This window comes from Mobula hypostoma, chromosome 18 (genome assembly GCF_963921235.1).
Source record: "Mobula hypostoma chromosome 18, sMobHyp1.1, whole genome shotgun sequence".
NCBI lineage: Eukaryota > Metazoa > Chordata > Chondrichthyes > Myliobatiformes > Myliobatidae > Mobula > Mobula hypostoma.
The window spans coordinates 40,919,715-40,947,061 of NC_086114.1; the positions used below are offsets into that span (position 1 = coordinate 40,919,715).

Here is a 27,347-nt window from a genome sequence, read left to right on the forward strand (position 1 = left end):
CACAGGCCGTGCATTCCACGCACGAATCACTCTCTGAGTAAAAAGCCTTCCTCTAATATCCCCCTTGAACTTCCCACCCCTTACCTTAAAGCCATGTCCTCTTGTATTGAGCAGTGGTGCCCTGGGGAAGTGGCGCTGGCTGTCGACTCTATCTATTCCTCTTATTATCTTGTACACCTCTATCATGTCTCCTCTCATCCTCCTTCTCTCCAAGGAGTAAAGCCCGAGCTCCCTTAATCTCTGATCATAATGCATACTCTCCAAACCAGGCAGTATTCTGGTAAATCTCCTCTGCACTCTTTCCAATGCCTCCACATCCTTCCTATAGTGAGGCGACCAGAACTGGACATAGTACTCCAAGTATGGCCTAACCAGAGTCTTATAGAGCTGCCATCATTACCTCACGACTTTTTATCCCTTGATAAGCTAACACCCCATAAGATTTCCTAACTACTCTATCCACCTGTGAGGCAACTTTCAGGGATCTGTGGACATGTACCCCCAGATCCCTCTGCTCCTCCATACTACCAAGTATCCTGCCATTTACTTAGTACTCTGCCTTGGAGTTTGTCCTTCCAAGGTGTACCCACCTCACACTTCTCTGGGTTGAACTCCATCTGCCACTTCTCAGCCCACTTCTGCATCCTATCAATGTCTCTCTGCAATCTTCGACATTCCTCTACACTATCTACAACACCACCAACCTTTGTGTCGTCTGCAAACTTGCCAACCCACCCTTCTACCCCCACATCCAGGTCGTTAATAAAAATCACGAAAAGTAGAGGTCTCAGAACCAATCCTGTGGGACACAAACACGAGGAAATCTGCAGATGCTGGAAATTCAAGCAACACACACAAAAAATGCTGGTGAACGCAGCTGGCCAGGCAGCATCTATAGGAAGAGGAACAGTCCACGTTTCGGGCCTAGACCCTTCGTCAGGACTAACTGAAAGAAGAGATAGTAAGAGATTTGAAGGTGGGTGGGGGAGGGGGATATCCAAAATGATAGAAGACAGGAGGGGGAGGGATGGAGCTAAGAGCTGGTAAGTTGATTGGCAAAAGGGAGACAAGGCTTGTGGGACACCAGTAGTCACAACCCTCCAATCCGAATGTACTCCCTTCACCACCACCCTCTGCTTTCTGCAGGCAAGCCACCTGGCCAAACTTCCCTAGATCCCACGCCTTCTGACTTTCTGAATAAGCCTACCGTGTTGAACCTTGTCAAATGCCTTACTAAAATCCATGTAGATCACATCCGCTGCACTACCCTCATCTATATGCCTGGTCACCTCCTCAAAGAACTCTATCAGGCTTGTTAGACACGATCTGCCCTTCACAAAGCCATGCTGACTGTCCCTGATCAGACCATGATTCTCTAAATGCCTATAGATCCTATCTCTAAGAATCTTTTCCACCACAGATGTAAGGCTCACTGGTCTATAATTACCCGGACTATCCCTACTACCTTTTTGAACAAGGGGACAACATTCGCCTCCCTCCAATCCTCTGGTACCATTCTCGTGGACAACAAGGACATAAAGATCCTAGCCAGAGGCTCAGCAATCTCTTCCCTCGCCTCGTGGAGCAGCCTGGGGAATATTCCATTAGGCCCCGGGGACTTATCCATCCTAATGTATTTTAACAACTCCAACACCTCCTCTCCCTTAATATCAACATGCTCCAGAACATCAACCTCACTCATATTGTCCTCACTGTCATCAAGAACCAAGGGGGCAGTAACCCAAATTAGTTTGGGAACCACTGTTCTAGTGGATAAGTGTTGAATTTGTGATCTGGGAATCAGTGCCTCATGCTGCCCTAGCTGGGGTATGCCTTAACTGCTGCACTTCACTGGGTCCGCTCTGCACTGTCTGGGGTATGTACCGTCACTGTTTGCTGATCTGTTTGGAAGTGGTACTGGCCCTGTATTGCACTGTATGAGGGGTGCAGTGTCCGTGTCTGTCGTCCTTTGGAGAGCTGTGCTGTCTGGAGTTTGCACCAGTCCGTAGCTGCTGTCCTGCCCAGCTGCATTGCCCTAACCCTGTATTACACCAGTCTGTACGACATTGGCCCTGTACTGCCCTGATCTGCACCCTCAGGGGTATGCACTGTTAGTGGCTGGAGTCCTGCTGGAAAGCCCTAGCGCTGCATGGTACTAGTTTGACCCTGTATTGCACTACTCTGTACTGGCTCCGTATGCACTCCTCATATTTGCTGTCCTGCCCTAACCTATTTCTGTAACCCAGAATTCTTTATGAATATCTAACTTATGTCAGATTTAATATGACTGGCAACTCCTGCAGTGCCGCTGGTGCCAAACTGGTCCATGCTGTTCCTTTGAATTCATCAGCTACGAGGAAAGGGTGAGCGTGCAGTATGGACACCAGTTTACTCTCCATATTGTACTACGCCCGGCTTGCATATGCTAAGATGCAACAGCCACAGTCGACCACTGACCAACGGCGGGCCTTTCCTTCCTAACCCTGCATTGCAGTACTCTGTATTTGTGCACCGCCTGGGTTGTGCCCTGGCAGGATCTGATGTCCTATTAGGAGTATGCGACACTGGCCCAGCGTTGCTCTGCTCTGTCTGGGTTGTGCACGGACAGTGTTTGTTCTGAGGCAGTTACACTGCATCGTATTACACCGACCCGGCGTTGCTCTGTTCCGTACTGGGGTGTGCGGGCCAGGCGGGGCGGGGCGGGTGCGATCTCGGAAGCCGGAAGTGTTGCAGTTCCTGAAGAGGGCGAATCGAGCGCGGACACCAGGTAACCCGTGGGCCGGATCGGCGGAGGGGGTCCCTGGGCCGGAAGGAAGCTGTGTTCAGGGGTCCCGGGATAGCCCAATGCTCTGCACGGCGAACCGCGGGCGGCACGGGCGGGGTCCCGGTCCCGAGCCCGAGTAATCGTTATGTGAAAGGCCGGGGCAGCGCTGGGGCCTGAACCAGTGTTGCTAGTTTATTTCACTAAACATTATAGGCTTCTGCTGTCCTCGGGATCACTGACACTAATAACTGCAGATAGTATGGCAAATACCGGCTGCGGTAACATGGACGTGTAGTTGTTATAACAACCACTTGCTTTGGGTGTTAAAGTTTGTTCAGAGTTAGAACGGAGGTAAAGTGTTAATGAAGTGACGACCAAAGAGGCTCACAGGACAGGAGGCCTTTCGGTCCATTGTGTCTATATTGGCTTGGAACGTACGTTTTCTAGCTCTTGGTCATTTGTTACTGGTGTGGGTACTTTGCTGAACGTAATGATTTGTTAAGAATTTATTAACATGTTAAATGTAATGTTTTGGAGCCACATTTTCCTTGTAAAGCACTGTTAGGTAATACAGTATGATGCTATCACAAGATTTGCATGTGGGAGCTGGCATTCAGAGGGCTGTGTTTGGAATCTGGGTGTTACAGTCCCTACCCATCTCACCAGGTGAGTCATTGTAGGGGACATTTAAGACTCAGTTACATGGAGGTGCGTCTGATGTCACCTAAAGACTGGAATGGGTAAGAACAGCAATACTGATGGACCATAAGACAGAGGAGTAGAATTAGGCCATTCGACCTATCGAGGTTGCTCCGCCATTCCATCATGGCTGATTTATTATCCCTCTCAACACCATTCACCGGCTTTCTCCCTGTATCCTTTGACACTCTTACTAATCAATAATCTAACAACCTCTGTTTTAAATATACCCAATGAATTATCCTGCACAGCAGTCCGGCAATGAATTCCACAGGTTCGTCTTCCTCAGGCTAAAGAAATTCCTTCTCTCTGTTTTAAAGGGACGTACTTGTATTCTGAGTATGTACCCTCTGATCTTGGACTCCCCCACTGTAGGAAACACCCTCTCCATGTCCACTCTATTCCAGCCTTTCAATATTCAATAGGTTTCCATGAGATCTCCCCTCATTCTTCTAAACTCTAGCAAGTGCAGGCTCAGAGCCATCAAACTCTCCTCATCCATTAACACTTACATTTCTGGGATCTTTCTCATGGGCCTCCTCTGAATGCTCTCCAATGGCAGCACAACATTTCATAAATAAGGGGCCCAAAACTGCTCACAATACTCCAAGTGTTGCCTGGCCATTGTCTTGTAAAGCCTTAACCTTACATCCTTGCCTTTAATATTTTAGTTCTCTCGAAATGAATGCCAATGTTATTTTTGCTTTTCTTACCACAGACTCAATGTGAAAATTAAACATTAGGGAATCCTCATAAGGATTCCCAAGTCCCTTCGCACTTCTGCTTTCTGAATTTGCTCCCCATTTAGAAAATAGTTAATGAACATACGTTGTATTCCATCTGCCACTTCTTTTCCCATTCTTCTAATCTGTCTAAGTTCTTTTGTAGACACTCCCTGCTTCCTCAACACTACCTGCTCTCCACCAATCATTGTATTGTCTGCAAACTTGGCCACAAAGCCATCTATTATATCATCCAGATCATTGACATATAACGCAAAAAGAAGCTGCCCCAACACCAGCCCCTGTGGAACACCACTACGCACTGGCAGCCAACCAGAAAAGGCCTCTTTATTCCTTTCTTTGTCTCCTAATGATCCATGCTAGTGTCTTTCCTGCAACACCATAGGCTCTTATCTTGTTAAGCAGCTTCATGTGCGGCACTTTATCAAAGGCCTTCTGGAAATCTAAGTAAACAACATCCACAGTCTCCTTTGTCTATCCTTGAGGAAACCGTGCTAACTTCAGCCCATTTCATCATGTGCTTTCAAGTACCTTAAAACCTCATCCTTAATAATAGACTAACATCTTGCCAGTCACTGAATTCTGAATTCCAGCAAACTGGCCTATACTTTCCTCTCTTTTGCCTCTTCCCTCCCCTTTGTAAAGGTGGAGTGACATTTTCCAGTCCTCAGGAATCATTCCAGAGGCTTGCGATTCTTGAGAGATCATTACTAATGCCATCACAATCTTTTCAGCGACCTCTTTCAGAACCTTGGGGTGTAGTCCATGTGGTCTGGGTGACCTATCGACCTTCAGGGCATTCAGCTTCCCAAGCACCTCCTCCTCAATAATAGAGAGTACGCTCCCTTCTGCCCCTGACACCTTTGAATTTCTGATACTGCCGGTGTCTTTCACAGTGAAGACTGACACAAAATACTTATTCAGTTTGTCTACCATTTCTTTGTCCCCATTACTACCTTTCCAGCCCGATACCTAGTCTTGCCTCTCTTTTACTCTTTAAATATCTGAAAACACTTTTGGTATCTCCTTTTACAGTATATTATTGTCTAGCTTACCTTCATATTTCATTTCTTTTGCTTTATGCTCCTTTTATGCATGCTATTTTGACTTCCCTTGTCAGTCACAGTTGCTTCATCTTCCCTTTAGAATACTATTTCTTTGAGATGAACCGATCCTGTGCACTCTAAATTACTCCCAGAAACTTTAGCCGTTACTGCTCTGCTGCCATCCCTGCAAGAGTCACTTTCCAATCAACTTTGGCTAGCTCTTAAACCTCTGTAGTTCCCTTTACTCCACATTAATACTGATTCAACTCTTTTCCTACTACAAGGTGAATTCTATAAAATTATGATCACTGCCTCCAAAGGGTTCCTTTGCCTTAAGCTCTCTAATCAAAATCTGGTTCATTGCACAACACCCAATCCAGAACTGCCTTTTTCTAGTGGGCTCAACTTCAAGCTGCTCTTGTGGTTGAGTTTGATGCACCCTAATAGCTTGAAAAGCGAGAAACAGTAACATGTTAATCTGGTAAATTGGAAAACTTTGTGGTGTCACATTTGCAGGTTTTCCAGGCTATTTAGGGTTTCTAAGTACAGAGGATTATTGGAGCTTACTGTAGAGAGAAAATCGGAATTGGAGACAAGTCAGCCTGACACCAGTAGTGTGGAAATGCTAGAGCTCATTATAAAAGTTGTAAAGACAGACTACTGGTGAAGAGTGCAGATTGGATAGATTTGTTAAAGGGAAAGTGTTTGATAAATCTGCTAGAATTTTTGAAGAAGTAACAAGTAGAAAAGTTGAGGGAGACCTACTGGACATGGTGAATTTGGACTATCAGAAAACTTCTGATAAGGTCCCCCATAAATGATGCAGAATTAAAATGTCTACAGTTGGGCTAAAGTACAGATGTGGATAGACAACTGTTTGCCTAACAACAGACAGCAGTAGAAATAAATGTTTTTTTCCAAGTGGCTGATGGTGACTTCTGGGACCCCACATTTTCATGACATCTAATCAGTAATTTGTATGAAGGACTTAAATGTAATATTTCCAAGTTTACAGATGTCATAGACCCTTGAGGAGTATACAGAGAAGTTCCAGATTGAACTGGTGTAATGATGATAAAGGTGACATGAACCACTTTAGTGGCAATAACCTGAGGGCAGATTATTTCCTAAATGACAATAGATTAGGATAGGGGCCCCCAACCTTTTTTGCACTGCAGACTGGTTTAATATTGACAATATTCTTGCGGACCGGCCGACCCGGGGGGGCGGTAGGGTAGCCAACAGGCAAGAGTAGCAGTCAAACACATTGTGTTTACCCCGAGAAAGACTACAATGACCATGAAGCCTTGCGCGGGCACCGGTGTGCGTGCGTGTATGTGCCGATTTTTTTCTACAAATCGGTTTTGGCGATTCTGTACTAGGGGGGTGTGGTGTTAATCACGACCAGAATATAGGTGATAAGTGGCTAATACATTCAATTTTGTTTCTAAAAGGGTTTATCTAATGAATTTAATATTAAACACACAGCGCATATTTTCCTCGCCTGAATATAATGATAAGTCAATTATCAGGGGAGCTTGAAGTAAGTGTTGAACGAACTTCCAGTAGAAGTGGTAGAGGCAGGTTCGATATTATCATTTAAAGAAAAATTGGATAGGTATATGGACAGGAAAGGAATGGAGGGTTATGGGCTGAGTGCAGGTCGGTGGGACTTGGTGAGAGTAGCGTTCGGCATGGACTAGAAGGGCAGAGATGACCTGTTTCCGTGCTGTAATTGTTATATGGTTATGTAAGTCACTTATAAGTCAATAGCATCATAACATTTTAAGTAACGTTTGGATATTAAACACACAGCACATATTTTCCCTGTGTGAACATATAAAATCATTGCAACACGCCAATATCGCTGAATCGGTGGGAGCCCTGGGCTTGTTTCCCTGCAACAAGACGGTCCCTTTGAGGGGTGATGGGAGACAGCGATACTCGAAGGGGGTTCCTTACGTCCAGTCTATTCCACAATTTAGTTTTCGTTGCATTCATTGCAGAGATATGTTGGAAATGGAAGCAACGTTTTCAGTGCTTTCTTGGCTACTTCAGGATATTTAGCCTTGATCCGGAATACCAGTAGAGATGTTATGTCAAACATACTTTTCAGCCCGCCGTCATTTGCAAGCTTGAGGAGTTGATCTTCTTCCCGCGCTGACATGGATGATGCGCGGGTAATGACGTCGCGTACATTCAAGCTCAACAGTGGACGTGACAGGGAATGAGGAAAGGTTTCCTCGCAGCCCGGTAGCACATGCTTTGCGGCCTGGTACCGGTTCGCGGCCTGGTGGTTGGGGACCGCTGGATTAGGAAAAGGGGTAGATACAATGAGACCTGTGTGTCCTTGTGCACCTGTTGCTGTAGGTAGACAGGAGGTTAAGAAGCTAAATGATATACTGGCTTTCATAGTGGGAGGATTCATAGAAAGACGGATGCTCTGCAGGTATTGTAGAGAGCATTGGTAAGGTCACACCTTGAGTTATTGTGGGCGGCTTGGGTACCTTAGAGAAAGGATGTTCTTGGAGGGAATTCAACAAAGGTTTGCCAGACTGAGCCCTGGGATGACAGATCTGGTGAAAAGAAATTGATTAAAATTTATATGAATGAAATCTCACAAACCTACAAAGTTTTATTAGGACTGGAGAAATTGGATACATGCAGGGCATTTCTGATGATGAGTGATTCCAAGATTAGGGGTCACAGCCCAAGAATAGGGTGCAATCCTTTAGAGAGATGAGAAATTTCTTCTGCCAGAAGGTGAAAGACCTGGCAAACATCTATAGATGTGTAGTGGAGAGTATATTGACTGGCTGCATCACAGCTTGGTATGGAAACACCCATACCCTTGAACGGAAAATCCTACAAAAGTTTTGGATATGGCCCGGTCCTTCACGGGTAAAGCCCTCCCTACCATTGAGCACATCTACACAAAATGCTGTCATAGGAATGCAGCATCCATCATCAGAGACCCCCTCCACCCGGGACATGCTCTCTTTTCACTGCAGCCATCAGGAAGAAGGTACAGGAGCCTCACAACTCACACCATCAGGTTCAGGAACAGTTATAACCCCTCAACCATCAGGCTCCTTAACCAAAGGGGATAACTTCATCTGTCACATCATTGAAATGTTTTGAAAGGTTCCTTCAACCTATGGACTTACTTTCAAGGAATCTTCATCTCGTGTTCTCGATATTGATTGCTTGCTTATCTATATATCTATCTACTTATTTATGTGTTTTCACAGTTCGTTGTTTTTTTACACCTGGTTGAACACCCAAGTTGGTGCTGTCTTTTTTTGATTCTGTTATGGTTATTATTCTGTAAATTTAATGAGTATGCTCCCAAAAATGAATCTCAGGGTTGTATATAGTGACATACAGCGGCGTGCAAACGTTTGGGCACCCCTGGACAAAATTTCTGTTACTGTGAATAGTTAAGTGAGTAGAAGATGAACTGATCTCCAAAAGTCATGAAGTTAAAGATGAAACCTTCTTTTCAACATTTTAAGCAAGATTAGTGTATTAGTTTTGTTTTGTACAATTTTAGAGTGAAAAAAAGGAAAGGAGCACTATGCAAAAGTTTGGGCACCCCAAGAGATTTGAGCTCTCAGATAACTTTTACCAAGGTCTCAGACCTTAATTAGCTTGTTAGGGCTATGGCTTGTTCACAGTCATCGTTAGGAAAGGCCAGGTGATGCAAATTTCAAAGCTTTATAAATACCCTGACTCCTCAAACCTTGTCCCAACAATCAGCAGCCATGGGCTCCTCTAAGCAGCTGCCTAGCACTCTGAAAATTAAAATAAATGTTGCCCACAAAGCAGGAGAAGGCTATAAGAAGATAGCAAAGTGTTTCAGGTAGCCGTTTCCTCAGTTTGTAATGTAATTAAGAAATGGCAGTTAACAGGAACGGTGGAGGTCAAGTTGAGGTCTGGAAGACCAAGAAAACTTTCCGAGAGAACTGCTCGTAAGATTGCTAGAAAGGCAAATCAAAAACCCCGTTTGACTGCAAAAGACCTTCAGGAAGATTTAGCAGACTCTGGAGTGGTGGTGCACTGTTCTACTGTTCAGCGACACCTGCACAAATATGACCTTCATGGAAGAGTCATCAGAAGAAAACCTTTCCTGTGTCCTCACCACAAAATTCTGTGTCAGAAGTTTGCAAAGGAACATCTAAACAATCCTGATGCATTTTGGAAACAAGTCTTGTGGACTGATGAAGTTAAAATAGAACTTTTTGGCCACAATGAGCAAAGGTATGTTTGGAGAAAAAAGAGTGAAGAATGTCATGAAAAGAACACCTCTCCAACTGTTAAGCACAGGGGTGGATCAATCATGCTTTGGGCTTGTGTTGCAGCCAGTGGCACGGGGAACATTTCACTGGTAGAGGGAAGAATGAATTCAATTAAATACCAGCAAATTCTGGAAGCAAACATCACACTGTCTGTAAAAAAATAAAGCTGAAGATGAAAAGAGGATGGCTTCTACAACAGGATAATGATCCTAAACACGCCTTGAAATCCACAATGGACTACCTGAAGAGGCGCAAGCTGAAGGTTTTGCCATGGCCCTCACAGTCCCCCAACCTGAACAACATCGAAAATCTGTGGATAGACCTCAAAAGAGCAGTGCATGCAAGACGACCCATGAATCTCACAGAACTAGAAACCTTTTGCAAAGAAGAATGGGCAAAAATCTCCCAAACAAGAATTGAAAGACTCTTAGCTGGCTACAGAAAGCGTTTACAAGCTGTGATACTTGCCAAAGAGGGTGTTACTAAGTACTGACCATGCAGGGTGCCCAAACTTCTGCTTCGGGCCCTTTTCCTTTTTTGTTATTTTGAAACTGTAAAAGATGGAAATAAAAAAGTAATCTTGCTTAAAATATTAAAGAAATGTGTCATCTTTAACTTTATGCCTTTTGGAAATCAGGTCATCTTTTACTCGCTTAGCTATTCACAGTAACTGAAATTTTGACTGGGGGTGCCCAAACTTTTGCATACCACTGTATATGTAGTTTGATAATAAATTTTACTTTGAACCTTGATAAACCTGTGAAATACTGTTACAAAAACTAGTTGAAGACATGTGAAGCATTTTTCTTAGCTCCAGTGGGATCAAGTGGTATGGGAGAAAGATGGAACAGGGTAATAAGTGATGATGAGCTCTAACTATATTGAATGATAGATAGCTTGTGTGAAGGACATTACTGCCCGTGACCTGCTTCTATTTTCCGAGTTTCCATGGTTCTTCTCCTGAAGGATGTTAGGGACCCAGCTTGGTATTATAACAAGTATGTGGTTTTCTGTTCACAGTGACGAAAACTATCATTTTTTTAAATGCCAGGTTGTTAAATAAATTTAGTCAGTTTTGGCGGGGCTTGAACCTGTGTATGAGTAACTATTGCTGAATGTGCTGACCAAGCATCCACACCTGTTCTTGATCAAACTGTGGGAATGGAACAGTTTCATCTGAGTTTTATTTGTTTTGCCGGCAGCACTAGCAAACTGGTAGCTGTTGGTTTATGAAATAGATTTGGTTCTTGTCATTTTTTTATTTACAAGCTGGTGATACAGTCTGTTATGGAAAGTTTTCCAACTCCAAGCAACGTCATTTAAAAATATCTTAAGAGGACTCAATCTAAAATAGTTCACTGTAGATGTCTAACAACTCATGCAACAGCATTGATAAACATAAGTTGTCATGTTGTACATTGCAAAATCATGTGTGTCTAGTTATAGAGCGATTAATGTGCTTTTGAAGGAATGCAGGTCAGATGGGGGAAACCCTAATTAGTGCAGAGGAATCATGCAGGAGTAAGTGAGGCCACAGGCCAAGACCTGGGATGATTGGCACATGTACGACCATGTTTATAAACCATAAAACAAGGATTATTTTGTGTGGTATAGTTGTAATGTAAGGTGGAATGTATTGAAAGCAGATTCAAATGGGGAATGTAGTAAACACTCCAAGTCCTCATGCTGTTGGCCTGACAATAGTACATTAATCATCAAGCACCCATTTACACTAATCTTGCCCACATTTTCATTCCCTTGCCCCACCCGCATGGGAAACCCATTCAATCACAGGGAGAACATTCAAACTTCACGAGGACGTTACCGGAGGGCAGGATTGAACCCAGATCACAGGAGCCTTGAGGCATTTTACATGATACCAACCTGAAAGCACTTTTAGGGCGTGAAGGAGATGAAATCAATTGGATAGCTCTTTTACAGAGATGGTATGCGCTGATCTTGTGAATGTTTGCATCACCGGTAGGGAAGGTCTTGCTTCATCACCTGTTCTGTGAGGAAATGGCTCAGACCCAGTCTTTGTATTGCGATTTCTCCAAGAGTCCTACTTCTTCTTGAGCCCGTCGCCCCTTCTGAGGCATAAATTGTCAACAGCAGCTCGCCAGAGTTCTCTATCCTGGGCCAGCTTTTCAAGTTGCCCCCAGGTGTAGCCCGTCTTTGAAGATCCTTTCTCTCAGGGGTGAGGCCTTTGGAGCTCCTCTTGATGTTTCCAGATCTGTGTTTCTACGGAATGGGGTTGATGGCCCTATGCTCAATTCTCCCTTCACAGCTAGGTTTGGAATCATTCATGGCGGAGTTCCCTAAGACTTGCACAGCCAATATAACTTGCTGTCAGCAGTGAGGAGCTGAATATGGTTAATTATAATGTACAAAATGATATGTATAAACTTACATGGGGTTGAAGTGGAGTTCATAGGGAGAACTCTTCTCTTTGAAGAAGAGCCAGTAAGAAGGGAGGACAAAATTTAAAGCAGTTAGGGATGGAGAGTTTCCTGTTACTGACAATGGCAGAGGTCTCTAGTTTGCACTACCAGAAAGAATGATTAAGGCAGAAAATTGGACTTAAAAATAATTTTAAAATATTATCCCATGATTAGGTTAGAGTTAGTCAGGTTTGTTGGGGGTTAATGGGGGTGGTGTGGCTCAAAGGGCTGGAAGGGACTTCTCCACACTGTATTGCTAAATAAATAAATGAACAAAACCCCGATTATGCTGCAATGGCTCTTTTAATCACAATGGACTAAATGGTCCTCACCTTTAACGTACATATTTACAGTTCTCAGGGTAGGGAAGCAACACTTCATATTCCAGCAACATACATCAAAGTTGCCGGTGAATGCAGCAGACCAAGCAGCATCTGTAGGAAGAGGTGCAGTCGACGTTTCAGGCCGAGACCCTTCGTCAGGACTTCCTGACAAAGGGTCTCGGCCTGAAACATCAACTGCACCTCTTCCTACAGATGCTGCTTGGCCTGCTGCGTTCACCAGCAACTTTGATGTATGTTGCTTGAATTTCCAGCATCTGCAGAATTCCTGTTGTTTGCGTTTAAACTTCATATTCCATCTGGGTAGCATCCAATCTGAGACCATAAGACATAGAGGCAGAGTTAGGCCAGTTGGCCCATTGAGTCTGCTTGTCATTCCATCATGGCTGATTTATTTATATAAATGTATCAATCGTTCATCCTGATGGCATAGATTCTTATTTCTCTAACTTCCAGCTATTTCTCCCCTCCCACTTCTCTCTTTTTCCATTTCCCATTCTGGCTCCCCCCTTACCCCTCCCCTCTCACCTGCCCTTCACCTCCCTCTGGTGCCCCTCCTCCTCCCCTTTCTCCCATGGAATACTTTCCTCTCCTATCAGATTCCTTCTTCTTCAACCCTTTACTTTTTTCACCTATCACCTCCCAGCTTCTCAGTTCATCTCCCGACTACCCACCTTCCCCCTCACCTGGCTGGGTCTGTCACCTGCAATCCTGCACTCCTTCCCGTCCCCTGCTTCTTATTCTGGCTTCTTCCCCCCCTCCTTTGCAGTCCTGGTGAAAGGTTCTGTCTTGACACTTTGACTGTTTATTCCTGTCCATGGATGTTGCCTGACTTGTTGAACTGCTCCAGCATTTTGTCTGTGTTGCTCTCGATTTTCAGCATTAGCTGAATCTTTTGTGGTTACATTTGTGTGATTTGTTCTGGTCTCTGGGACCTGTGTTACCAAACTAGAGAAGCAATGCAACCTCGGCCATTCTGAGCTAACTGTACATAGGAAATGAGCAGACATGGGAGCAAATCAAGCAATTTAATCCTTCCTCACCAAACACAGAACAGCCCAGCACGGACTGAGGCCAGGTTAAAGAAAAACCTTTGCAAGTACATAGAGCCAGTAGACCAAACAAGCCCAACCTCAAAAGAAGGATGGCATCGAGCAGCCATATGAACCCTGATCCTGAAACGTTTGAAGCGGTTCGTGAATCTTTGTGATCTTTATATCTCTTGTGAAGGTTGTGTTCTAATAGTTGGATAACTGCGCAGAAACCTGAGCTGACAGTCCTATAGTTATAAAATAATTTAAGTGAATATGATGCCACTGTGAGAGCAGCTGCACATCTGTATGTTCATATTTATAATAATGCTCTACTGACATTTGTCTATCTGACCCAAGTAAAACTAGGGCCCTCCCAGGATTATCTAGAGCTCAAAATACCTGGCTTGGGAGGGAGGCATTTTGACATCAAACTGTAGAAAGTATGTTTGTGTGCTTGTGTGCACATTTGGAGAACAACTAATGATGCCCTTAGCGTGGAATATCCTGGCAAGTTGAAATCCGGGATTGTGGGATTTGAGAATGCCCAAAATGCACACGGCAGTTTCCCAACAGGAAACATCAGCAACAGGAGCATCATGAAGATACTTCAGTTATAATCTGAAAGCTAGTCTGTTCAGGAAGTGACCCAGCTTCTGCTCCGAGGAGAGTGACAAAGTGTTGCCATATACTGGAAATTCCATTCCCCTAATCTAATATTGTTAATCTAATAATTCCTTTAGATAAGCGGTAAACAATCCAGAATTGTGGTCTGTGCCAACCCAGGATTGAACTGAGTTACATTCTCCATAAGAAACTGATTTGTAACTGGTGTTCAGGCAAGTTAACCGATTAATGCAAGTTGGAGTCAGACTTCGATTCCATGTGTAAGACTGTTGACTCACTGCTCCACCCATCGCTGCTGTTCAATCATACTTCAGCGATGTTTCGTATATTCTTGTGTCAGCTTTTAAGTTAAACCAGAAAGCCATTGTGTAACAAATCCTGAATGAGAATGGGATGAGTTCTCTTGCTATTTCAAGGCGCTGATTGACAGTAGTCATGGAGAGTTTTGCTTCCAAGTCCAGAGATTGCAGATTGAAAATTTACTCCTGAGACCTGAGCACGAATACCCAGCTGAAACCAGGTCATCCATCGCAGTAGGAATGTGACCTGTATCTAAAGTAGTCTCAGGGAAATCCCACATTTCTGCTTTGACCAGCTTCCTTCAGATCTTTAATTTGTGCATTTCTATTATGATATCTGCAATTACCCCTCCCATGTGCAAGTTCTTCCCTTCGGGAGAAACTGTAATGTTGGCCCGTGCATTGGGCTCTTTGTGTATTGGAAATGTGATTGGGGGAGAAAAGAAGGCATACTGTAGCTAATGAGATCATTGACTTGCAGAACACAATCAATCCTCTGCCCCCATAAATACACCAGAACAGCAACACAGTTTAAATCCCGAGTACTTCAAAGGTTACAAAGGTATATTTAATGTCAGAGAAATGTATACAATATACATCCTGAAATGCTTTTTCTTCACAACCATCCATGAAAACTGAGGAGTACCTCCAAAGAATAAATGACAGTTAAATATTAGAAACCCAAAGTCCCCTTCAGCTCCTCTCCCTCCTGCACATAAGTGGCAGCAAGCAACAATCCCTCCTCCCCCGCCGGGGGAGAAAAGCATCGGCACCCGCCACCGAGCACTCAAGCGTGAGCAAAGCAACAGCAAAGACACCGACTTGCAGTACCCCAAAGACTACTTGTTCATCCGGTATTCGACATACCACAGGCTCTCTCTCTCCGTAATAAGGGAGAAAGAGGTGTCTCCGTTTCACAGCGAGAGGGGAGACATAACAAACAACTCGCTGGTTTATGATGTTAAAAGTCCATTGCGTTGCTTTTTCTGAGCTCTGTGCTCAAAGATCTCAGGTCTCTGGGTACACAGCCAGGGATCTTCCGTCTCCCATGACACATCGAATTCCTGCAGAGGCATCAACCTCCAATTTCCCCATCTCCAGAGCCATGAAATCTCAGTTCTCTGAAGACCTCTCGAAGCTCTTAGGCCGCACCCTTGGCGTGTTGAACAATAGCCATTCGTGAAACCCCGAGAGTGGGTCCTATTCCCACAAAGAACCGTAGTCAGCGTGTAACTCCAGGTCAGGTCTTCAAAAGAACCCTGAAAGGGAAAAATAGAAATATTAAAGATGGAAATAGAGCTGTTTCCGAAGATGCAACCAAAGGAGTTGCTGTTAGGTGCCATTAATCCTCCTAAGCTCCTCCCCAGTTTCCCATTATCCAGCACAACATACTAGATTTGGATATCTTGGCTGGATTTCTAATCGAAACGAGGCACAGGTATATTTTTAACCCAGTGGCTGTGCTGTGTCTTGTCCCTAATTTCAGTTTCATTAACAAGGGGTTGAGGAAAACATTGAGCAATTATGGTCACTTAGAGCACAAGCAAATTTACCAAAGAGCATATATAGAAGCCAGGAGTATCATATTCAGCCCTTTGTACCTGCTGTGCCATTACATTACGTCAAATCCCATTAATTTATGCTTTGCTGCCACTCTCCAGCACTGACCTCGTATCCCTTGAAACCTTTAATGCCTAAAACTCCATCAGTCTGATTAATCTCAACTTGTAGAACAGACTTACTGTCCCAGGAATAAAAGACACAAGAGATTCTGCATTTGCTAAAAATCTTCAGCAACACACACAAAATGCTGGAGGAACTCATAGTCATAGTCATACTTTATTGATCCTGAGGGAAATTGGTTTTCATTACAGTTGCACCATAAATAATTAAATAGTAATAAAACCATAAATAGTTAAATAGTAAGATGTAAATTATGCCAAGAAATAAGTCCAGGACCAGCCTATTGGCTCAGGGTGTCTGACCCTCCAAGGGAGGAGTTGTAAAGTTTGATGGCCACCAGCAGGAATGGCTTCCTATGACGCTCAGTGTTGCATCTGGGTGGAATGAGTCTCTGGCTAAATGTACTCCTGTGCCCAACCAGTCCATTATGTAATGGATGGGAGACATTGCCCAAGATGGCATGCAACTTAGAGAGCATCCTCTTTTCAAACACCACCGTCAGAGAGTCCAGTTCCATCCCCACAACATCACTGGCCTTACGAATGAGTTTGTTGATTCTGTTGGTGTCTGCTACCCTCAGCCTGCTGCCCCAGCACACAACAGCAAACATGATAGCACTGGCCACCACAGACTCGTAGAACATCCTCAGCATCGTCCGACAGATGCTTTTTCCCTCCACAGATGCTGCTTAACCTGCTGAAATCCACCAACCTATTGTGTGTGGTGTCCCAGGAACCAACCTGTTGAACCTTTGCAGTTCGCCTTCCTGGTTAGGGAGAGGAGATCTGTAAAACAGTAATCCCTCCACTAACCAATATCTCTCAGCAACCTCCTTGAAACTCTCAATACAATCCATCTTTGCATCATCAGCAGACTTGGACTTATTAAACTCAGTACCTCATTTAAATAATTGTAACAGATTATAAATAGCTGGTACATCAGTCTCCACAGCATCCCACCAGTCACTGCTCTCTAACCTGCTAACATACCTTTGCCTTCCAGCTGTACCTATGTGTTAACTTTCAGTGATTTGTGCAGAACTCTCTTTTATATCTGTTAACTGATCTTCAGTCTGATGAATTTGTTTCATAACTTCTTGTATAGTATCTCAGCGGTCGCCAGCAACCAGGCCGCAAAGCATGTGCTACCGGGCTGTGAGGAAACAATATGAGTCAGCTGCACCTTTCCTTATCCCCTATCATACACTGTTGAACTTGAACATAGGGTTGCCAACTGTCCTGTATTTGCTGGGACATCCCGTATATTGGGCTAAACTGGTTTGTCCCATACAGGACTGCCCTTGTCCCGTATTTCCCCCGCTAAGGTAGAGCATTCCTATGAAAACTTTCATGCTGAAATGGCGTGAAGCGAAGAAGCAATTACCATTAATTTATATGGGAAAAATTTTTGAGCGTTCCCAGACCCAAAGAATAACCTAACAAATCATACCAAATAACACATAAAACCGAAAATAAATAACACTGACATATAGTAAAAGCAGGAATGATATGATAAATACACAGCCTATATAAAGTAGAAATAATGTATGTACAGTATAGTTGGGAAGATGAAGGGAAAACCGATTTGTTGGGGGGAAAAATCGGCACGTACGCACATGCGCACACGGGTGCCCGCGCAAGGCTTCATGGTCATGGTAGTCTTTCCTGAGGTAAAGTGTCCCGGGATTTGACTGCTACTTTTGTCCCTTATTTGGGAGTGAGAAAGTTGGCAACCCTAACTGTAAAAGACATGTTGAGGTGTGTTTAACCCTACTTGAACACCACCCCCCACCCCCCCCCCGCAGTCGGCCGGTCCGCAAGAATATTGTCAATATTAAACCGGTCCGCGGTGCAAATAAAGGTTGGGGACCCCTGTAGTATCTTATTAGATTGTGGAGGCATTAGTAATGACCTTTCAAAAATCGTTGGACTCTGGCATGGTGCCGGAGGACTGGAAATTTGCAAATGTCACTCCACTCTTTAAGAAAGGAGGAAGGCAGTAGAAAGGAATTTATAGATCAGTTAGCCTAACCTCAGTGGTTGCAAAGATGTTGGAGTCAATTGTTCAAGATGGGGTTATGGAGTGCTTGGTGACACAGGACAAGATAGGACAAAGTCAGCATGGTTTCCTCAAGAGAAATTCTTGTCTGATGAACCTGTTGGAATTCTTTGAGGAGATTACACGTAGGACAGATAAAGGGGATGCAGTGGATGTTATACATTTGGACTTTCAGAAGACCTTTGATAAGGTGGCACACATGAGTCTGCTTAGCAAGTTAAGAGCCCATGGCATTACAGGAAAGTTACTAACATGGTTAGGCATTGGCTGATTGGTAGGAAGCAGCAAATAGGAATAAAAGGATCCTTTTCTGGTTGGCTGCCAGTGACTAGTGGTGTTCAGCAGGGGTCGGTGTTGGGACCACTTCTTTTTAAGCTGTATATAAATGATTTAGATAGAATAGGTGGCTTCGTTGCCAAGTTTGCAGATGATACAAAGATTGATGGAGGGGCAGGCAGCGTTGAGCAAACATGCAGGCTGCAGAAGGACTTAGGTTTGAAGAATGGGCAAGAGAGTGGCAATGAAATACAATGTTGGAAAATGCATGGTCATGCACCTTTGTAGTAGAAATAAATGTGCAGACTATTTTATAAAAAGGAAGAAAATCCAAAAATCTGAGGTGCAAAGGGACTTTGGAGTCCTTGTGCGAAACACCCTAAAGGTTAACTTGCAGGTTGAGTCAGTGGTGAGGAAGGCAAATGCAATGTTAGCATTCATGTCAAGAGCTCTAGAATACAAGAGCAAGGATATGATGCTGAAGCATTATAAGGTACTGGTGAGGCTTCACCTTCAGTATTGTGAACGGTTTTGAGCTTCTGATCTTAAGAAAATATGTGCTGGCATTGGAGAGGGTTCTGAAGAGGTTCACAAGGATGATTCCGGGGATGAAAAATTTATCATACGAAGAACGTTTGATATCTCTGGGTCTGTACTCTCTGGAATTTAGAAGGATGAGAGGAATCTCATTGAAACCCCTCAAATGTTGAAAGGCCTAGACAGAGTAGATGTGGAAATGATGTTTCCCATGGTGGGAAAATCAACCCCATACACCTGCCTTCTTGCCACATCCTTTGATGCCCTGACTGATCAGGAAACTATCAACTTCCACCTTAAGTATACCCACGGACTTGGCATCCACTGCAGTCTGTGGCAGAGCACTCCACAGATTCACTACTGTCTGGCTAAGAAAACGTTCGTCCTTACCTCTGTTCTAAAAGTTTTAAGGCTATGCTCTCCAGTTCTGGATACCCCCACGATAGGAAACCCTCTCCACATCCACCCTACCTAGTCCTTTCAACACTCAGTAGGATTCAATGAGATCTCCCCCCCCCCCATATTCTTCTAAATTCCAGTGAGTACAGGCCCAAAGCTGCCAAGCGCTCCTCAAATGTTAACCCCATTCATTCCTGGAATCATCCTCGTGAACCTCCTTTGGATTCTCTCCAATGACAACACATCCTTCCTGAGATATGGGGCCCAAAACTGTGGACAATACTCCAAGTGCAGCCTGACTAGCGTCTTATAAAAGGTCAACATTATCTTCTTTCTTTTATATTCTATTCCCCTTGAAATAAATGCCAACATTGCATTTCACACTCTCAGTCCACAAATTCACTACTCTCTGGCTAAAGAAGTTCCTCTTTATCTCTGTTCTAAATGGATATCCCTCTTTCTGAGGCTACGTCCTCCAGTCTTAGACACCCCTGCCGTATAAAACATTCTCTCCACATCCACTCTTATCAAGGCCTTTCAACACTCGATGAGTTTCAATGAGATTTCACCTCATTCTTCTGAATTCCAATGAGTACAGGCCCAGAGCCATCAAACACTCCTCATATGATCAGCCGTTCAATCCTGGAATCATGTTCATAAACCTTTGAATCCTGTCCAATGTCAGCACATCCTTTCTTAGATAAGGGGTCCAAAACTGTTCACAATACTCCAAGTGAGGCCTCACCAGTGCCATATAAAGCCTCAAAATTACATCCTTGCTTTTATATTCTAGCCCTAATACGCCGTTAATGTGGAGTAAATATTCTAAAAGCAAAAATGGTTAAAGGAAAATCTAAAGAATTACTTGCATCTAAGAGATTTCCAAGAATAAAGAAAAAGATGCTGGTGTTGGGTAATGTAATGGGTGACAGATGACACATATTGTTAATAATAGAAACTGTTCTACATAATCCACAAACATCGTCATTGAGTTATGCTCACTTTAAGAGACGGTGTCTGACGTAATGACATCAGTGTGAGGTAACTGCTTTTGGTTTGTTTGTAATGGAAGTAAAGGGCTGCGGCTTTTGTTCAGCGCATGAAATGACTCTCTCACGTTTTATTCACAAAATCTTACATTGGTGATCCAAAACCTGTCAGGCAATTCCAGAGTTACTCAATGACACGCCAACCAATTTAGTTTGCCAGAGTTTTGGGAGCAGCACGCTACCATGCGTTTGCACAAGCCCAGTTCATGCTGTAAGAAATCTCCGCAGCCAATACCGAATATTATTAAGTTGTGGCATTGCTAAGTAGTTCCATTGCAGCCAGTGTGGTGCATCTACTAGAAGACCTGCCAGCTGGTGATGTACACATCACTGACAACTCACCTATTATAGACTTTTGGACTGAGTCTGAGTGCACCAAACATTCACTCTCTTTGCCCAACCTGGGAGAGGCTAGGCCTTCAGAACTAGAAGCTATCTCTTCTGGTCAATCACCATCCTTGCTTTATTTTTAAAGAATTCTTTGTGTACCAAGTGCCTGATCAAGTGCACACAGCACTCCTGAGTAAGCTCATTTCCTTTACACCTACTCCTACCTCCCACCATTGCGTACAGTGCTCTTGGGTACATTTTACCTTGATCATTTATGTCCGCTCCAATGCACATCAGCACATCCTTAAGCCCCTTTGCAATGGTCCTTTCTGCATTTTGGAACTGGGCAAAAAGACTTTTATTGTAGATAGGAAGGGTAAACCTGAATGCATTTCTTTAGATCGCCTTAAACTGGCCCACCAAGACCTGGATGGTTCCATTGTCATACCCCCTGCATCAAGACATAACCATATGCTTGTCAGCGCATACCTAGATGAGCCAGAGGGTCTGGCTGTTACTTCAACCAAGGCACATAGGACCTGAGCCACGTGGCTCGTAGGAGCTCCAGACAGACTCACAATGCTGATTTTGGGGAATTCTGGGGGAACCTGTATAGGGTAATGTAATGGGTGACAGAAGACAGATATTGTTCATTATAGAAACTGTTCGACATAATTCACAAACATCGTCATTGAGTTGTGGTGTTCGCTTTAAGAGGCAGTGTCTAACGTATCGACATCAGTGTAAAGCGACTGCTTTTGGTTTGTACACAATGGAAGTAAAGGGCTTCAGCTTTTGTTAAGCACATTAAACGACTCTCCCGTGTTTTATTCACAAAATTCTACATTATTTTCAGTTAGAGAAAACACGGGTTTAAGTAAGTTTGGGTTAGAATCGGAGGTAGGTGGAAGTAGAAATAAAATTGAATAAGCACAGTACTGTGCAAAGTCTCGGGCACATATTTATAGCTCGGGTGCCTGAGACTTTTGCACAGTACTGTATTTGTCAATGTGGAGGGGAGAATGAGTTTGTAAATCTGACGGCAGAGAACGATGGTGGGAGTGGTGAGGGTGGAGTGCTGCAAGAAGTGAGTGGGACAGGTAGCAAAGAAGGAGTGACGGGCCGGGTATTCGTGTGGTACAGAGAGACCCAGCCCTGAAACACCAGGCAAGGTCACTTGATTCCAAACAAGTGCTTTATTGATCATTACAGAATGTCTCGCTGGTGTTTCCCGTTCCCTCCCCCTTTTCCAACCACGATTCCCTGTGCCCTTTTCATTCTCAGTCTGCGATAAAGACTCCTATCAGAATTAGTTTGATCGTCACACGCATATGTCATAAAATTTGTCTTTTTCTTGTGGCAGCAGTACAATACAATGCATAAAATTACTGTAGTACTGTGCAAACGTTTTCAGCTCCCTAGCTAATATTTATGTGCCTGTGACTTTTTGCCCAGTACTGTATATCTTGCTACAGGTCTTCCTCAGCTTACGACCAAAGAATGTTGGAAATGCCGGTGGGGTGGATTGAATGAAAGGGGATTTGCTGGCTTCCGTGTGGCTGCGGGCATATTCTGGGTGGAAATGGGCATTTCTGCTTGCCTTCTCTCCACAACCCCAGTAACATTCAGGGGCTTGGATTCTGAGCAGACCTGCGAGCCCTATGCTGACCTATGCACTCACTCACTGAAGCCGGCTGGCAACCAACCTCCCCATCACAGCTGTTTCTGCGATCCATGCATTGCTCCAGTTCAGTTCTGACTTGCAAACAATTCTGGATACAAATTGCGCTCGGGGATAAAACCCTGTCATAAACTGGGAAATGCCTGTACTTTGAACGCCAGGCAAGTGGGTCGAACCTTTAAAGAGCTTCCACTGAGCTTGCAAAAGCATAATGGGCTGAATGGCTCCTCTGCTGTGTCACTCAACACAGGGACAGGAAAAGATCCACAAAATTCGCAGAAGCAGATGGGAGGTGAGAGGGGAGTTGATTATATTTAAACTAATTATGGCCTGTGTCATGGAAGCAATGCCCAAACTTTAGCCATCTTTATAGTCACAGCCATAATCATAGTAATACTTTATTAATCCTGGGGGAAATTGGTTTTGCTCCATAAATAATATGGAGCAAAAATAAATAAATAATAAATAGTAATAGAACCATAAATAGTTAAATAATAATATGTAAATTATGCCAGTAAATTATGAATTAAGTCCAGGACCAGCCTATTGGCTCAGGATGTCTGACCCTCCAAGGGAGGAGTTGTAAAGTTTGATGGCCACAGGCAGGAATGACTTCATATGATGCTCAGTGCAGCATCTGGGTGGGATGAGTCTCTGGCTGAGTGTACTCCTGTGCCCACCCAGTACATTATGTAGTGGATGGGAGACATTGACCAAGATGGCATGCAACTTAGACAGCAACCTCTTTTCAGACACCACCGTGAGAGAGTCCAGTTCCATCCCTACAACATCACTGGCCTTACGAATGAGTTTGTTGATTCTGTTGGTGTCTGCCACTCTGAGCCTGCTGCCCCAGCACACAACAGCAAACATGATAGCTCTGGCCACCACAGACTTGTAGAACATCCTCAGCATCGTCCGGCAGATGTTAAAAGACCTCAGTCTCCTCAGGAAATAGAGACGGCTCTGACCCTTCTTGTAGACAGCCTCAGTGTTCTTTGACCAGTCCAGTTTATTGTCAATTCGTATCCCCAGGTATTTGTAATCCTCCACCATGTCCACACTGACCCCCTGGATGGAAACAGGGGTCACCGGTACCTTAACTCTCCACAGGTCTACCACCAGCTCCTTAGTCTTTTTCACATTAAGCTGCAGATAATTCTGCTCACACCATGTGACAAAGTTTCCTACCGTAGCCCTGTACTCAGCCTCATCTCCCTTGCTGATGCATCCAACTATGGCAGAGTCATCCGAAAACTTCTGAAGATGACAAGACTCTGTGCAGTAGTTGAAGTCCGAGGTGTAAATGGTGAAGAGAAAGGGAGACAAGACAGTCCCCTGTGGAGCCCCAGTGCTGCTGATCACTCTGTCGGACACACAGTGTTGCAAGCACATTGCATACCAATACTGTATTTGTTCTATATGCTGACTTGGGTTTCATGCACAACTAATTCAAAGAATGTGTGTCGAATTGATGTGCCAGCCCAGTTCTGGGGGAGTGCTGTACTGTCATTGCTTCAAGCAGTAACCCTCCTTCTGTCAAGAAAATCTGATAGCAGGAGGGTAGATTTTCTACTCTTCTTTGAAATTGTTAAAGAAAAGTATGAAATTACTCCAGAACCCTGAACACCATTCTTCTCAAACTTACTGCCTGTTGTGCAGCTGGCATTTAGGTAAGCAATGAAGTCCTCCTCTGACAGTTCAGCAGTATTCAGGGCTTCCTTAATCATACCAGAAGCTTTTACTACTGTTAGTCATGCAAGGCCTGGGTGGAGACATATGTAGGATTCTTCATTGCTGATTCCATAACAGTTTTGTTTGACCAATCAGTGTTGTTAGTACTGAGCTGAACCCCTGAACCTGGTAGACCACTCTAAGTCTGGTCTCAAACCTTTGACCTATTTGGCATGGGTGACTTCACCAGGAGTCAAAGCATAAAGCCCTGGCTCCAGCCAACATAGCTCTCTAGGTCAATGAGCCATGCAAGCCCTCAAACCAGGCCAAGGCTGTGGTCCTCTTGGAGGTCTTCTCAGCCACTGACCATAAAAATTGCTCTCAGTAACTCAATGTGGGAACTTGCATTGTCTAAATGGCGGCCAATCTTGCTGGCAGCTTTTCAAGTTATCATTGGCACTGAAGCATTTGCAACATCCTTGGTGTGTGCTACTTTTATAAATAAATTCCCATCCATCAACTCAGCAGCAACAAATTTTCCTGTGCCCCACTCTCTTCCAAACCTTTGTGTATTTCTTAGATTTTTGGCCAATTTGCTCTTGTTCTTTTATGGACATGGACTCAAAAGAATGAGAGGCCAATCTTCTCCATTTTTGAAACATTCCCCCAAATCACTGTAGCCATTTTTCGCAGATCTCCCTTATTTTTGGAATCTATCCTTAGAGTATACTGTGCATTATAGCCACAAACCATTTCCATCAAGATTTAGGTTCAGATGAGTTCATTGACAGATACACCAGAGTGCATTGAAATTCCTTGCCCGTGTGAAGCTCTGGTTGTGTTCAGTCCAACAGTTACCATGGTGGCATAACGGATAGTGTGACAGTATTCCAACTCGGGAAGTCAAAGTTTGGAGTTCAGTTTCGGCGTCCTCTGTAAGAAAGTTTGTTTGTCCTTCCTGTGTGCATGTGCGTTTCCTCTGGTGCTCCAGTTTCCTCCCACAGTCCACAGATGTCCTGGTCAGTGGGTTAATTGGTCATTGTAAATTGACCTGTGATTAGGCTAGGGTTAAATCAGTGGGTTGGTAGGACTGAAGAGCCTGTTCTGCATTGTATGTCTAAATAAATAAATCATTTTCTGTTCCTGTAGGATGCCTTTTGATCAGGTCTTGAACAAATTGCTGAATGGTGCCCATCATTAATCTTCTTTCCTATCCCGTGTACCCTTTCAGTTTCAGAGGTCATCAAATGCCAGCAATCAAACCCTGGGTGTTTGTGTCACCCTTTAAATGAAATAGGAGGAGAAGGCCATTTGACCCCTCAAGCCTGCATGCCATGCAATAAAATAATATCTGACAAGGTCTTGGCTCAACTTCAGTTTCCTGACTGTGTTGTGTCCCATTCCGCTTGTCTCGGCTTTAGTCCAAAATAATTTTGTCTTATCCTTGAATATTCTCAGTGACTCTGCCTCCATATCTCTCTAGGGTAGAGACTTCCAAAGTCTCAAAACACTCCTGAGAGAAGAAATTCCTGCTCATCAGTATAAAATGTGTATAAAAGCTACGCCCACTAATTTTAGATTCCCTTACAAGGGGAAAAATCCCATGAAGCATCCCCAGAAATATGCATGCCTCAATAGTATCACTTCTGAAATCATACCCTCTACCACCATCCAAAACGGGGCTGGCACAAATGTCACTAACTTCAAGCTCCCTTCCAAGTCACACATCATCCCAATCTGAAAATACTTTATATTACCATCCCGCCATTATCAAAGTCTAAATCTTAGAACTCCCTGTCAACAAGACTTTGGCAGCACTGTCAGCAGGACAGTTGTGGTTCAAATAGGAAACAACTAAATGAAGAGCAGTAAAAGCTGACCAAGAAATGCTGGCCTTCCCTGTCAGACTGAAAACCCCAAAACAAATTTTATATAAAAGCCCATTCCAGCTGTAATAACTTGACGTGTGGGCGGTGCTCTGAGCATGTGGCATGATAGGGTATAATGCAGATAAAAACAGTTTCTCAATTTGATTGTCACGCCTGTCTGAGGAATCTGCTGTCACTGACCCTTGTTGAGGTGACTGTATATATATTTGTTAGTTCTGTGTGGTGCTTATTTGATGCATCTGAGTGTGCTTTTCCATTCCAATTGTGTGCTTGGGTGGGAACAGTTAAACTTATTATGTCTTTATCTCTGGTCCCTTCCCTCTCCTAGTTTCTGCAAGCTGGAGACATACTTTGAACTCAGTTGCTTCACCCGTTACTATGCCACACAGAACTGTATTTACATGTGTGAGTATGATAATGAGCGAGTTGTGTTACTGGTCAAACAATACAGAGAGTCTAATTCCAATCCTTCAGCAGTAATTTAAGGATCTGAATGAAATTATCAGAATCAGGTTAAATATCTCTGGCATATGTCTTGAAATTCGTTGTTTTACTGCAGCAGTAGATTGCAATATGTACATAATAATAAAAAGACTATGTTACAATAAGGAATATATATGAAAAATTAAATAAATAGTGCAAAAGCGATCAAAAATAAGAAAAAAAATATATTGAGGTAGTGTGCCTGGGTCCACTGTCCATTCAGAAATTGGATGGCGGAGGGGAAGAAGCTGTTCCTGAAATGTTGAGTGTGTTCCTTCAGACTCCTGTACCTCCTCCTTGATGGTGGCAATGAGAAGAGGTAATGTCCTGGGTGGTGGGGCTCCTTAGTGTTGAATGCTGCCTTTTTTTGAGCCTTTGCCTTTTGAAGGTGCCCTTGATGCTGTGCAGGTCAGTGCCCATGATGGAGTTGGCTGAGTTTACATCTTTCTGCAGCTTTTTTCAATCCTGCGCAGTGGCCCCTCCACACCAAATGGTGATGCTACCAGTTAGAATGCTCTCCATCGTACAGCTGTAGAAATTTGTGAGAGTCTTTGGTGACATGCCACATGTCTTCAAACTCCTAATGAAATTTAACTGCTGTCATGCCTTTAGTTGCATCAATATGTTGGACCCATGACACATCTTCAGAGATATTGATACCCAGGAACTTGAAACTGCTTACCCTTTCCACTTCTAATCTCTCTATGAGGACTGGTGTGTGCTCTCTCGTCTTACCCTTTCTAAAGTCCAAAATCAGCTCTTTGGTCTTATTGACATTGAGTGCAAGGTTGTTGTTACAACACCACTCAGCCAGCTGATCTGTCTCGCTCCTGTACACCTCCTCGTCACCACCCGAAGTTCTGCCAACAATAGTTGTGTGGTCGGCAAATTTATATATGGCATTTCAGCTGTGCCAAGCCACAGTCATGGGTGTAGAGGGAGTAGAGCTGTGAGCTAAGCGCACATTCTTGAGATATGGCAGTGTTGATTGTCAGCGAG

The 27,347-nt window shown here is 43.9% G+C and overlaps 1 protein-coding gene across 1 annotated transcript in view; it reads left to right on the forward strand.

The window, feature by feature from the left end:
• Nucleotides 1-2,660: 2,660 nt before the first annotated feature.
• Nucleotides 2,661-27,347, forward strand: part of LOC134358498 (annexin A7-like) — an 86,034-nt gene continuing 61,347 nt past the window's right edge. The window contains exon 1 of the mRNA XM_063070786.1: nt 2,661-2,767. The gene's annotated coding sequence lies outside the window, so the exon portion shown is untranslated. The remainder of the gene's footprint in view (nt 2,768-27,347) is intronic.